We start from the raw sequence: 13,289 nt of genomic DNA on the forward strand, positions 1-13,289 counted from the left end.
TACAGTTTTGTTAACTATCTTCTTGTATACACAAGGTTCGTCAACATTCTATTCAAAGCCATAAGATTTGATCGTAGTGTCAAATCTTCCAAGATCTGGACGCTTGTTTCAATCCATAAATGAATCGGTTAAGTTTACAGATTTTCTGTTCCTGTCTTGTTTCAATGAACCCCTCTGGTTGAAACATAAAAATGATGGAACACGAGACATACGCAGCAGAATAAGGATCTAATTACACTCTAATTGCTTTTAATTAAAAAGGAAAAAACATGCAAATGAAGGAGAAAGCAGTGAATTAAAATGGATAGATACAACCTTTATAACTCCTGAACGATGCTTTTCCTTACTGATTCTCGACTCGAACTCTTTCGGACCACCACTAGAGTTGACCTACTATCCTCTGGACTCAAAATCGGGTTGTGGGACTCGATGGATGAAGAAACCTGAGAGAGAGAAAGCGATGCAAAAGAAACAGAATTTCTTTTGGTTTGGGTTTTCTTTTTTTCACAACCCAATTTTGAAAACTATTTTGGTAAAAAATGGCAAAAGGTTTTCATTCAAATTGAAAGCCCAATTTATAGAAAAAAGCCATCCAACAATTGCATGAAACAAATCCATAAAAACCCAACACCTAGAATCCACTATCTAAGTGGGCTTAATGTCTCCATTATAAGCCAACACCTAGCCCACTATTTTGTTATTGGAATTATCCAACAAAGGTTTGGATTTTCTCACTAACTTTAGTCAAAGGGTAAAATAGTCATTTTGTCAAAGTCAAACTTTGACCAAAAAGTTAAAATTTTGACTTTTTATGATTTTTCCCTTGTTGACTAATTTTGACCTCCCGAGCATGAATCTACATTCATTTTCTCGAAATTCAAATCACATTTGAATATAAGGTCAGTCAAACTTTGACTTTTCAAAGTCAAAAGTCAACTCTTTGACTTTTTACATCTTTGACCATTTCTATTATTTTCAAGCTTCCGAACACGAACGTATTCATATTCTTGATATTTAAATCACATTTAAATATTAAAGTTGTATCTCTAAACTGAAAAACCGACCACTATATCACACATACTTGTCGGTTTCTCTTTCTTCACCTAATTCGAACAATTCGAATTATTCTATCATACTGTTTTAAGTTTATTCCATATGAGCTAGTAGGGGAACCTAATAGACCTATAGATCATGGGCTCCAATGATCCGAGATTAGCTGGCTAAAACTCTTTTAGACGGAGCTAATCAACATTCGTTAACTAACGGGTCATTCCACTATAGTCTTGTAGTTGCACTCCCCTCACTATAGATATATTTGTGTCCATTTGATATAGCCATGATTAGTAAGCTAATTCTTCACAGGTTATTCGTAATCTCAGCTGGGTCATAAAAAGCGTTTTACCCCCAAGACTACATCTTGTTCTTTAAGTTCCACTGATTCTCTAATGAACAATTGGTTTAAGGTCCAACCTATAAACCGAACCCCTCTCGAGCCAAGGAGAGGGTGGGGCCCCATTGTTCAAGACCTGGATTTAGTACTAAAGGGAACAACCTATCTACTATCCCTATAACGGGTAGAAGTGAATTCCGTCTTATACCCTATGTTCCCAGCTATCCATCTGATCTTACCCCTGAAATAGGAGGCTTATTGGGCCAGCGATAATGAGCTGCCCTCACTTATGCAGATCTAAGAATAATTCTGAGTGAACAGGAGTTCATGATTAGCTCAGGATTAAGATTAAGTTACCTAGGCTATCAATTAACGAAATAGTCAGTTTTATACATAAAACAGTATTTAGAACGTAAAAAGTGACTATTTCATGGTTCAGACTTATGTAAACTCTTTACATAGGATGCCTCCACTTTCATGTCTCCACATGAACAATTTAGGATTACATCCTTTGTACTAACTACAAAATGGGTCGCATCCATAGTGTCCCCAAAATAAGGCGCCCACCCTCATTCATATACTATAGACCATTTTGGCTATATATTTGAACTTGAACCACATTTATGTCACTACATAGAGTTCAAACTACATTAAATAGCCTCAGGACCTTAGTTTATTGGATTCAAGATAACAATTTCAATAACAATTTTATCGAAAAACAAAACAGAATATGTTTATTAACTTATAAACTATGAGTTTTAGGACATAAAATCCAATAAAAAAATACTTTCATCAAGATAGCCATTCCAAAAAGTTGTCTTGACATCCATTTGCCATATTTCATAGTCATAATATGTGACAATGGCAAGAAGTATTCTTATTGATTTAATCATGGCAACAGGAGAAAAAATTTCTTCATAATCAACTCCTTCTCTTTGGGTAAAACCCTTTACCACGAGCCTGGATTTATAGGTCTGTACCTTACTAGTTTGATCTCGTTTTCTCTTGTAGATCCACTTACAACCTATAGATATAACATCTTGTAGTTGATCTACAAGTTCCTAGACTGAGTTGAAGTACATAGACTCCATTCCATCGTCCATAGCTTTTATCCATTATTCCCTGTCAACATCTTCCATTGCATTCTTAAAGGTCAATGGATTGTCTAAACCATCATCTTGTATGATGTTTTGAGTTTCTGTTAAACCATGTAGCATTCAGGTTGTTGAATAACCCTTCCACTACGATGAGGCATCTCTAACTTTTGGGATGGACGTCACGGGATAACAACCTTTATTGATGAACAAGCTTGATCAACAACTCTTGTTGATTTATCTATAGTATCTTTAGACAGTTCTTGCAATATTAGTTTACTGCGAGGTAGATGATTCTTAATATGATCCTCTTCCAAGAAAGTTGCATTTGTCGATACAAACACTTTATCTTCTTAGGGATCATAAAAGTATCCTCCTTTTGTTTCCATGGAATATCCTACAAATAGGCATAATTTCGAATGTGTTTCCAATTTTTTAGGATCCTGTACCAACACGTGTGTTGGATAACCCCAGATGCGAAAATGACGTAAACTTGCTTTGCGTCCTTTCCACAATTAATATGGTGTTTTTGAAACACTTTTGGATGGAACAACGTTCAGAATATAAACTGTAGTATGTATTGCATATCCCTAAAAGGATTGAAGTAATTGAGCATAACTCATCATAGACCGAACCATGTCCAACAAGGTTCGATTTCTCCTTTCTGCAACACCGTTTTGTTGTGGTGTTCCAGGTGCTGTGAGTTGGGATTGAATTCCATGATCTACTAGATATTTCTGGAATCCCAAATCCATATACTCACCACCTCAATCAGATCAAAGTGTTTTAATTCTTTTACTTAACTGATTTTCAATCTCAACCTTAAATTCTTTGAACTTTTCAAGAGTTTCAGACTTGTGACTGATTAAGTAATATAGACATATCGAGAGTAATCGTCAATAAAACTGACGAAGTACTGATATCCTCCTCGAGCTTTAATATTCATCAGATCACAAAGGTCTGAATGTATAAGTTCATGAGGTTCTTTGGCACGAAGACCTTTGTCAGAAAAAGATCTTTTTGTCATTTTTCCCTCAAGACATGATTCACATGGAGGTAGGGAACTATCTTCTAACTGATCTAGATGACTGTTTTTTACCAATCTCTCAATCCTTTTGAGATTAATGTGACCAAGCCTGAGGTGCCAAAGATAGACGTTAGGAGAAATTTTCCGCTTTTTATTATGAGTTTCAATTGTTTTAAACTTTTCTATATTTAAAATAGCTTTTGCTTCCGTTGGTTGTAATATGTATAAGTTGTTTGCAAGTCTAGCAGAACAAATATGAACACCTCTTGAATAAACAAACACTTCATCATATTCAAAAGATACACTGTACATATTCTCTAAAAGACAAGAAATAGGGATCAGATTCCTTTTGATCTTAGGTACAAAGAACACATTCTTGAGTAAGATAAAAGAATCTCCAAAAAACAACTTCACATCTCCCACTGCTTCAGCTAAAATGACTTCACCGGTGCCCACCTTGAAAGTCATCTCATATTCAAAAAGTCTTTTCCAAGAACTAGTTTCCTGTAAAAAAGTACAAACATGATTAGTGACGCTTGAATCTAATATCCAGGTAAGGTGAGAATTTTCCACTATACATGTTTCAACAACTAGTAAATCATATTTACCTTGTTTATTCTTTTATGCTTTCTTTTCAGCTAGATATTTTGGGTAATTACACTTCCAATGCCCAACCTCTCCACAATGGAAATATTTTCCCTTGGTAGTTTTGTTTTTGTTTTTCTTCACAGCAGTTTCCTTTTTCCCTTTTCCTTTTTTTTTCATCTGTACGGTTTTATCTTTAGAAGAAGAAGAAGGACCAGCTTTCTTATCATCAACGGGTTTCGTACCAGACATAGACCCTTTGTAAAAAAATTTCGGTTAAGAAATAACATTTATTTCTTTTTCCTTGAGTTTCATCATCGATTGATAATTTTGGAATTCATTCAACAACGTCGTTAAGTTATAAGTGATTTTGTTCATGACAGCATTTGTCCTGAACGGCAGATAGCTCTCAGGAAGAGATTCCAGTATCATGCTCACTTGACTTGTTTCGTCTATCATAGCCCCGTGAGCCTCTGCGATGTTAAAATGGACCATCATGTCAAGAACATATTCTCTCACGTTGGTCTCATCTTTCATACGTGTCACATACACATATTTAATAGCTTCATGTCTAACAGACGATGATGGTTGCCCGAACATCTCCTGTAATGATGCCATGATCTCACAAGTTGTGGGCATGACCTCATGTTTCTTGTTGAGTACATCAGATATAATCACCAAGATATAGGTCTGGGCTTTTTCGTTCGCCCTTACCAACCTATCATAAACATCCTGAAAATTTCGGGTCGTCGTTGAACTGGGAACTAGAGGACACTCTTCCATTAACACAAACCTCAAGTCATCTACTACTAATACTGTATTGATATTTGATTTCCAATTGGAGTAACCCTCTCTGTTAAATTTGTCAGAAGCAAGCAGTTGTATAATCGAGTTCGACATTGCTGAAACATTTTAAACAAATTCTATTAAATATGCATCTAAATCCAATTTAGCAAAACTAATAAAGTATCCAATAAATCTTTATTTATTTGCAACGATACTTAAGTGATTTAGAACAAGTGCTACCGTGGGGCAGTCAAGAATTCCATCACAGAAGCAAGATAGTTCTTGACCAAATACTATTATCTAGAATAACTCATATCCCAATAGTTCTTTTGGTTATCGTTTTCGGTCAAGATCTTTACTAACACTTAGTAATTCTTGTAAGTGTGACCCACCATTTTTAGATCTTATAGAATGGTATGAATATGCTTCCGAGAGAGAAGACAATATCCAAGAAGGAACTATAAGATCCTATTCATTTTACTGAAGCTTAGGTTGTTCTGAATCCTATGTTACAACCTTCTGTAGGGATCGCCATGTGTAACGACTAGCTAGTGTCGCATAACAACGACAACAGGCACAACATAGGAATCTCACGATTCAAACTAATGGAGGAGATCGTAGGACAATGTTGACACATTTCCTTCACCCACTTACTATGAACCACTTCCCTCATTCATCTTATTATTGACCCATGCAAACACTTTCCGTATGGAGCAGTCGAGGTAAAATGGACAAGAAGCCGAGCATGGATCTCATGGTGTGAACTTTTGAGGATGTGATAGCTAATAACTATATATCAAATATATTTTTAATCTCCCACTTAAGTGTTTTAAATGTTTGGGTAATTTACTTAGGCATGACAGCTAATTTCATACAACCTAAGTCTAAGTGGTTTATCCAAATATAACTCTTATAATTGGATGTAACCTACAATGTCTAGGTGATAAACCATTTTATTACCTCACATCGCTCACTCAAGCTCATAAAATAAGTTAACAACTCTCAATTATTCGGTCATAATCCCAAAGTAGGAGATGTTCCGTAAACCGTCAACTTAAGTACCCCCAGCCTTAGACAGGTTTATGAACCGATATGAGTTTGTAATCGTATTTTATAAGGCAACAATCTATTTTAACGATTAAAATTAGTTGTTAACCTAAGTGAGCATGCAACTATTCTTTGTTATGGATTTTAATCGTCTAACCAATTTTATAACAACTTACAAAATTTAGACATACTTAAACATCCACGACATTCAACAAAGGTATCTAATATAACCATTATATTAAACATAACCCTAACATGCATACTATATATTATAACAATTATAACATACTGTCAATGTATGTAACATACTTCCTATGTTGGGGTTTTAAATCTACATGGCATACTGTATGCATATACATGAATTTATTTAATTATCACATACATCTCATGCATAAACAATTAAATACTAACTGTTATGGTTTTCGTTTTGGCATAAATAAACAAACAGACAGCTAACTATTACAAATAGCTTCATAACCGTCTTTGAACTGCTCGAACCACTCCAAACCGAACCCAAAACAACTTAAACCAGGCTGGAAGAGTCTGAACGGGACCAACAAACCCTAAACCGGACCAACCACAACCATTTAAGACTAAACTAGATTGAACCTTGAGTAAACCGTTCGAACTGGTTGCTCTCAGTCCAACCTCAATATGCTGCTAAGGTCGATCGTGTAATGCCTGGATGTAATCGTCTAGTGTCATCGCCTGGGGTTAAGAGGAAGTACACGATCGCATAGTGTTTCTTGAAACCTGAACGATCGTTTAGCTCTATCGCATAGGACTAGACGATTGTTTAGTTCCATCGCAGTGCAATCGCTTAGCTCCATCGCATAGTACTAAACGATCGCATAACACCATTGCCTAGTGCATTCAAGTCGTCGTTTAGTATCCGCCCGCAGCTAAACGATCGCATAGCTCCATCGTATAGAACATAATCGCGTCGCATAACATTTATCTACATGATCGGTTAGCTCCATGACCAAACGAACGCTCAATGCTATCGCATAGCATTTCGTTGCATCGTTTATTGCACATCATTGTTGAACGATCATATAGCGCCATCGTTTAGCAAAATCAACGAATCGTCTAGTTCCCGCAACAAAAACTAAACAATCGCGTAATGCTATCTATAGAAAATGAACGCATCGCTTAGCTCCTGCAGGTACATCGCTTAGCATTCAACATCACAACGATTAGCGGATATTACTAAACGATTATCTAGCTTTTCTTCTCATCGTGTAACATCTTGAGCTAAACGATCATTTAGCAACTGGACCTCAGCAACGATTTAAGTAGAAGCTGAAAAACTCGAACAACAACTCGACCTCCTTCGCTTGTTTCTTCAATTACATCTTAATTTCAACTCTAATGACTCCAAATAAATTACACTCTTACTAACACATAATGCTCATTAACAAGAGCCAATTACAAATTTAATTAAGAAATTAAAGAGAATTAAAATGCCAAAAAAGAGAAAACCATAACAGTGCACCAGTTTCATATATCTCATAAACAAAACACCCACCTTGCCAAAATTAGACCCAATTGAAAGCTTAAAAGATACTCTGATACCAATTGAAAGTGTAAAACAACATGCAGTGGAAGTATCAAGGATCCATAAGCTTTCTAATTCACTAATTTTAGCAAAAACTAAAGCATGATCTTCTTAAAAAATGGGTTTTATAAACATATCTTTGATGAACTATCCAAGAAAACGTCTGTTCAGCTGTTGTCTTCACTTGTTATCAACGTGAACCACCTCAAAGCCTTCCCTACTATGCTCTTGGAGCTTTAGTCAGAGTTGTGGGACTCAAGAACAGCTTGAAGATGTGGAGAAACCAGAGAAACTCACAACAGCTTGACTGAAGAAGACAACTTCTTCTTAAGAAAAATTTCTCTCGAAATTCTGTATTCTTCCTCCTCCAACAACTCCAATCTTCTTTATATATGTATGATGAACATGCAAAGAGATGGAGTGCATGGCTTGCAGCACATGCTTGGAGAATCAAAGTAGAGAAGATAATGCTTTTTGTGTGAGCATAAAGATGATGGTAATGGAAAATGTGGAAAATACCGATTTTCCATTTTTGTGCAACATGCAAACGATTTTCCATTTTGTTTTTAAAACAAAAAATGATATTAAATCATTTTAATTCATAATTTGATTTTCTTAAATTAATTTCATAAATTAATTTTTGTACAATAATCATCTTTATATATTTAAATCATATTTAAATATTTATTCTCTTGTTTCGTTTAATTTGAACGTTTCAAATTAATTTCTCAAGCTACCCTAAAGCTTATCCATTTATGAGCTAGTAGGGGGAGCTCGCGGACCTACAGATCATGGGCTCCAACGATTCGAGATTAATTGGTTAAACTTATTAGTCCACTATAGCCCATAGTTGAAATTCTTTCACTGTAGATATATTATGTCCAGTTAATAACCATAATCAGTAAGTCAATCCTTCACAGGTTGTTCGTAATCACAGCTAGGTCAAAAATACTATTTTATTCCTGTGACTATGTCTTGTTCCTTAAGTTCTTACTAATTCTCTAATGAAAAATTCTGATTCATAATCTCTATAAATAAAATTCTTTCTCTATCAAGGGAGGCCCCGATTGTTCAAGATCTGGAGTTAGTACTTAAGAGAACAATCTATCTGCTAACCCTAAATAGGATAGGAGTGAATTCCATCTTGCAAGGCTATGTCCCCAGCTATTCATCCGGTCTTATCCCCAAAATGGTAAGCTTATTGAGCAGTATTGTTGGACTACTCTCACCGTTTGCAGATCAAAGGATAATTTCGAACAAGTAGGAGTTCATAGCTAGCTCAGGATTAAGATCGAGTTAATCTAGATTATATAATAAATGAAATAGTCAGTTTTAAAAGTAAACGGTCGTTATAAAGAAAAGTGACTATTTTCGTGGTCCAGTCTATATGCAAACTCATTGCATAGGATGTCCCCACTCTCATGTCTCAACATGAATGATTTGTAGATCACATCGTTTGTAGCGTCTTACAACTTCTTGTAACAACTACAAAGTGGGGCATATCCAATAGTGTTACCAGGATGAGATGCCCAATTTTATCCGTATACTTATTAGACTATTTAGGCTATATACTGTCAACTTGATCCTGTTTATGTCACTACATAAAGTTACAGCATTCAGACTATAGCCAAGGATGCGTTTATTGGATTTTTATAATAAGATGCAAAATCAACATGTCATTGTTATTGATAAAATAGAATGTTTAACACGAACTGCGAGTTCTAGGACATTCCCAACAATGAGTGAGTTGTGAACTCCTGCCTATGAGGGCGGTCCTTTGATTTGCATGGGTGTGAGTAGCCAAATCGTCGACTTAAACCTACTACTTTGGGGATTCATCTGATTGGGGAATTTGGAACTTAGCTACACAAGATGGAATTCACTCTTTCCTAAAACAGGGGTAAGTAGATAAATTAATCCCTTAAGTGCTGATTCTGGGGCTTGAACAATGTGGTGTCACACCTTCTTTTGGCCCAAAAAGGGTTTATTCATAGTGGGACTATGAACTATTATTCATTAGAGGAATCAGTAGTATTTAAGGAGTTAGATGTAACTATAGGGGAAAAACGACAAATTGGCCCAACTGTACTTACGAGCGATTTGTGAAGGGTCATCGTACTTTTGATTGGTATATCCAATTGACACAGAAATATATTTATAGTATGAAAAGTGTAGTTGTCGGTCTTTAGTGGAGTGTCCAGAAGTTAACGGATGGTGGCTTTTATGATTAAAGAGTTTAGTCAGTTATTCACGTACAGTTGGAACTTCAAGCTACAGGTCCATAAGGTCCCCTTGATAGCTCAATGGATTCATGTTGAAAATCAGTTTTTGGGTTAGTTTGAAATGTTTAAATTAACAAGAGGGAATTTGATTATATATGATATAATTAAATTAATTCAATTATATATGATATAATTGATATGATGTATTTGATACATTATTATTTGATTGGAGGAATTAATATAAATATGATTTATACTAAATGCCATAAAATAAAAAAAGAACTATGGTTTATATGTTGCATATGATGCAATATTAAAACTATAGGTTATAAATATAATATGATAAGTTAGTTATTATATTTATTTATAATTTATTAATTACGAGATAATTGATAATTCTTTTTCTCCAATAACCAAACTTAGTGTGTAGTTTTAGACGGTTTATGGCTAAATGGGATAAAGAAGATTTATTTTTCATTATTCATTCCATGCGAAACAAGTTATCAGATAACTTTCAAGAGACTAAACGATTGTATCAAGTTCACTATACGATAGTGCCTTTTACTACACGATCGCGCGTCGAGTCTATGTGATAGACTTTCATTTGCTAAACAATCTTTCTGTCTTATACTCAATTGTTTCTTCCTTTTCCATTCCTCCATCCCTCTATCCAAAATCATACAGAGCCCACAACTCTTGGATTCTCACACCGCGAATACCAAGATAATATTATGGTGGTGTTGAGTTCTATTCGAGGATCGAGGATCGAGTTTTACTTGCTGGTGATCGAGGAAGTTCCAGTTGTTCGTTGCATTCGTATTGTTCGATGCGTTCATGACTGACCGAGGAATGTATGTGAAGAAAGATTTCTTCAAAGGTATTGTTTACTTGATCCTTTGTATTTAACTTTGAAGCATGCTATAATTTAGTCTTTAATGCATAATCTATTTGGAATGACTATAAAAGTATATGTTCTTTCACAATAGAGTTTGGAACGATCTGCTTCTGTTCACTCGTCCTCTAGTTTTAGAGTTCCTTCAAATACCCCCAAACATAAAAAAGTTTAACTTCGAGTATATTGTTGAGTGGCATTGTGTTCCTTGTTGAGATATTGCCCGTGCATTGGCATAGGTCACACTTTAGAACATATTCCCTTGCGTCTTTAAATAGAGTTGGCCAAAAGTACTCACTCTGGAGGATTTTTGCAGTTGTTTTCTTTCCTCTGAAATGACCTCCAAAGGGAGAGATGTGACATTCAGCTAAGATGCGTTGTACCTCAACTTCGGGGACATACCGACAGATAATTAGATCTGGGCCTTATTTATAGAGGAATGACTCATCCCAAAAATGGAACTTGCTGTCATGCATAAGCCGTTTCCTTTGCTAGGCATTGAATTCTTCTGGGAACTGTTTCATGGTCAAGTAGTTAACAATGTCAGCATACCACGACTCCCTATCTTTAACCTTAAGCAGGTGTTCATTAAGAAATTCATCTTCAATTTCAACCTGACCCAACTGCATTTCTTTATTCTTCAATCTTGATAGGTGGTCAGTCACCTAATTTTCTGTACCTTTTCTATCTTTGATCTCTAGGTCAAGTTCTTGAAGCAGTAATATCCAGCGAATGAGCCTGGGTTTTGCGTTCTTTTTGTCCATCAAGAACTTAATAGTAGAGTGATCAGTGTAAATGGTTGCTAATGCACCAACCAAGTAAGCTCTAAATTTCTCGATTGCAAACACTACCACTAACATTTCCTTCTCAATAGTTGTATAATGTTCTTGAGATTCATTGAATGTCTTGGACGCATACGAAATAGGATGTATCAAGTCTCCCTTCTTTTGGCCTAACATCGCTCCAACAACCACATCGCTTGCTTCACACATTAAATTGAATGGTTGCGTCTAGTTTGGGACTATCAATACCAGTGTTGTCGTTAATGCATATCTTAAGGTCTCAAATGCCTGGTGGCAATCTATTGGAGTTAATGTCCTAAATCGTGTGTATCTTGTAGTTTGTAAAGACAAATTATATATCTAATAAAATAAGAGGTATTTTATTAATATTTAGATTGTATTAAATTAATCCAATAAACTAAGATCCAAGGTCATTTTATGAAACTTAAACATGTATGTGGAGACATACAGGTGGATCGCGTTTAAGTGATAACCTAAACGAACTATAGTAAATGGATATGACTGGGTACCTCATCTTGGTGACACTACGAATATGGTCTACTTTGTAGATGTTATAATTGCTGTAAAATGCTACAAATGATCTGATCCTGATCGTTCATGTGGAGACATGCGAGCGATGGTATTCTATACAAAGAGTTTGTATAAGACCAAACTGCGAAATGAATAGTCTCTCTATATAACACCGTTGTTGGAAGAGACTTACATTTCACTAGAATGACCATAGGTGACTTGACCTTAATCCTAAGTGAGTTGTGAACTCCTGTCATAAGGGCAATCCTTTGATTTGTATGGATGATAGTGGCCTTGTTAGCCGACTTAATAAGCTTACCATTTTGGGTACTTGTCCAAGTAGGGAGTCGGGAACACAGCTACACAAGATGGAATTCACTCCTTTCCCAACCTTAAGCCAACCTTAAGGAAAGTAGATAAATTGCTCCCTTAATAGCTGATTATGGGTCTTGAAAATTGAGGGCTAAACCTCTCACTGGGCTGAGAGGTGTTAGTTTATAGTTGGATTATAAACAGTTTGTTCATTAGAGGGATTAATGGTATTTAAGGAGTTGGATGTAACTACAAGGGTAAAACGGCATTTTGAGCCAACTATAGTTATGAGCAATTTGTGAAAAGGTCGACTCACTGTTGATTGTTTATATCTATGGACACATAAATAAATCTACAATGGGAAGAGTGCAGCTATCTATCTTTAGTGTAGTGACCATTAGTTTATGAAAATTGATTACTTTAATTAAAAGGTTTAATCAATTAATCTTATATCATTAGAGTTTCTAATTTGTAGGTCCATAAGGTCCCTTTATTAGCTCACTAAAGGATATATAAGAGGAATTGTTTGAATTGTTCAAATCAATTGCATATTAATGAGATCTGTAGCCACCTACTTTTATCTGGTCTCTTTTAAATGAATTTGAATTAGCATGTAATTTTATTTTTTGTGTTATTTTAATTAAATCTAAATTTCATATACATGTTTATTTGTGAAGTTTTCTGTGAATTTTTTTTTAGTTTGATTAGAGTACCTCATTTAGTTAGGAAAAAATGAGACAAAAGGAGTAAAATTTTGAATTGGGATTTGGTTAGCCTAAGGCACCAACCCATTTTGAGTTCAAGCTATTTTGTTAAAATGTGAAATTTAAAATGAATCTAATCAAAAGAAAAAATAAAATTGTAGTAATGTTTTGGGTTTTATAAACCCGTCTTTCTCAACTAAAAAACTCTACCTTAACTTTCTTCTCTCAACAAAAACCTAAAGAGCAAAAACATTCATTTTGTTTTTTCTCTTCTAGTATCCAAAATCCTCATCTTTCTTATAAAAGAATATCTCACCAAAGATTAAAATCTAGAGCACAAACGAAAACCCACATTTAAT

Source organism: Benincasa hispida, chromosome 8, assembly GCF_009727055.1.
Source record: "Benincasa hispida cultivar B227 chromosome 8, ASM972705v1, whole genome shotgun sequence".
Taxonomy (NCBI): Eukaryota; Viridiplantae; Streptophyta; class Magnoliopsida; order Cucurbitales; family Cucurbitaceae; genus Benincasa; species Benincasa hispida.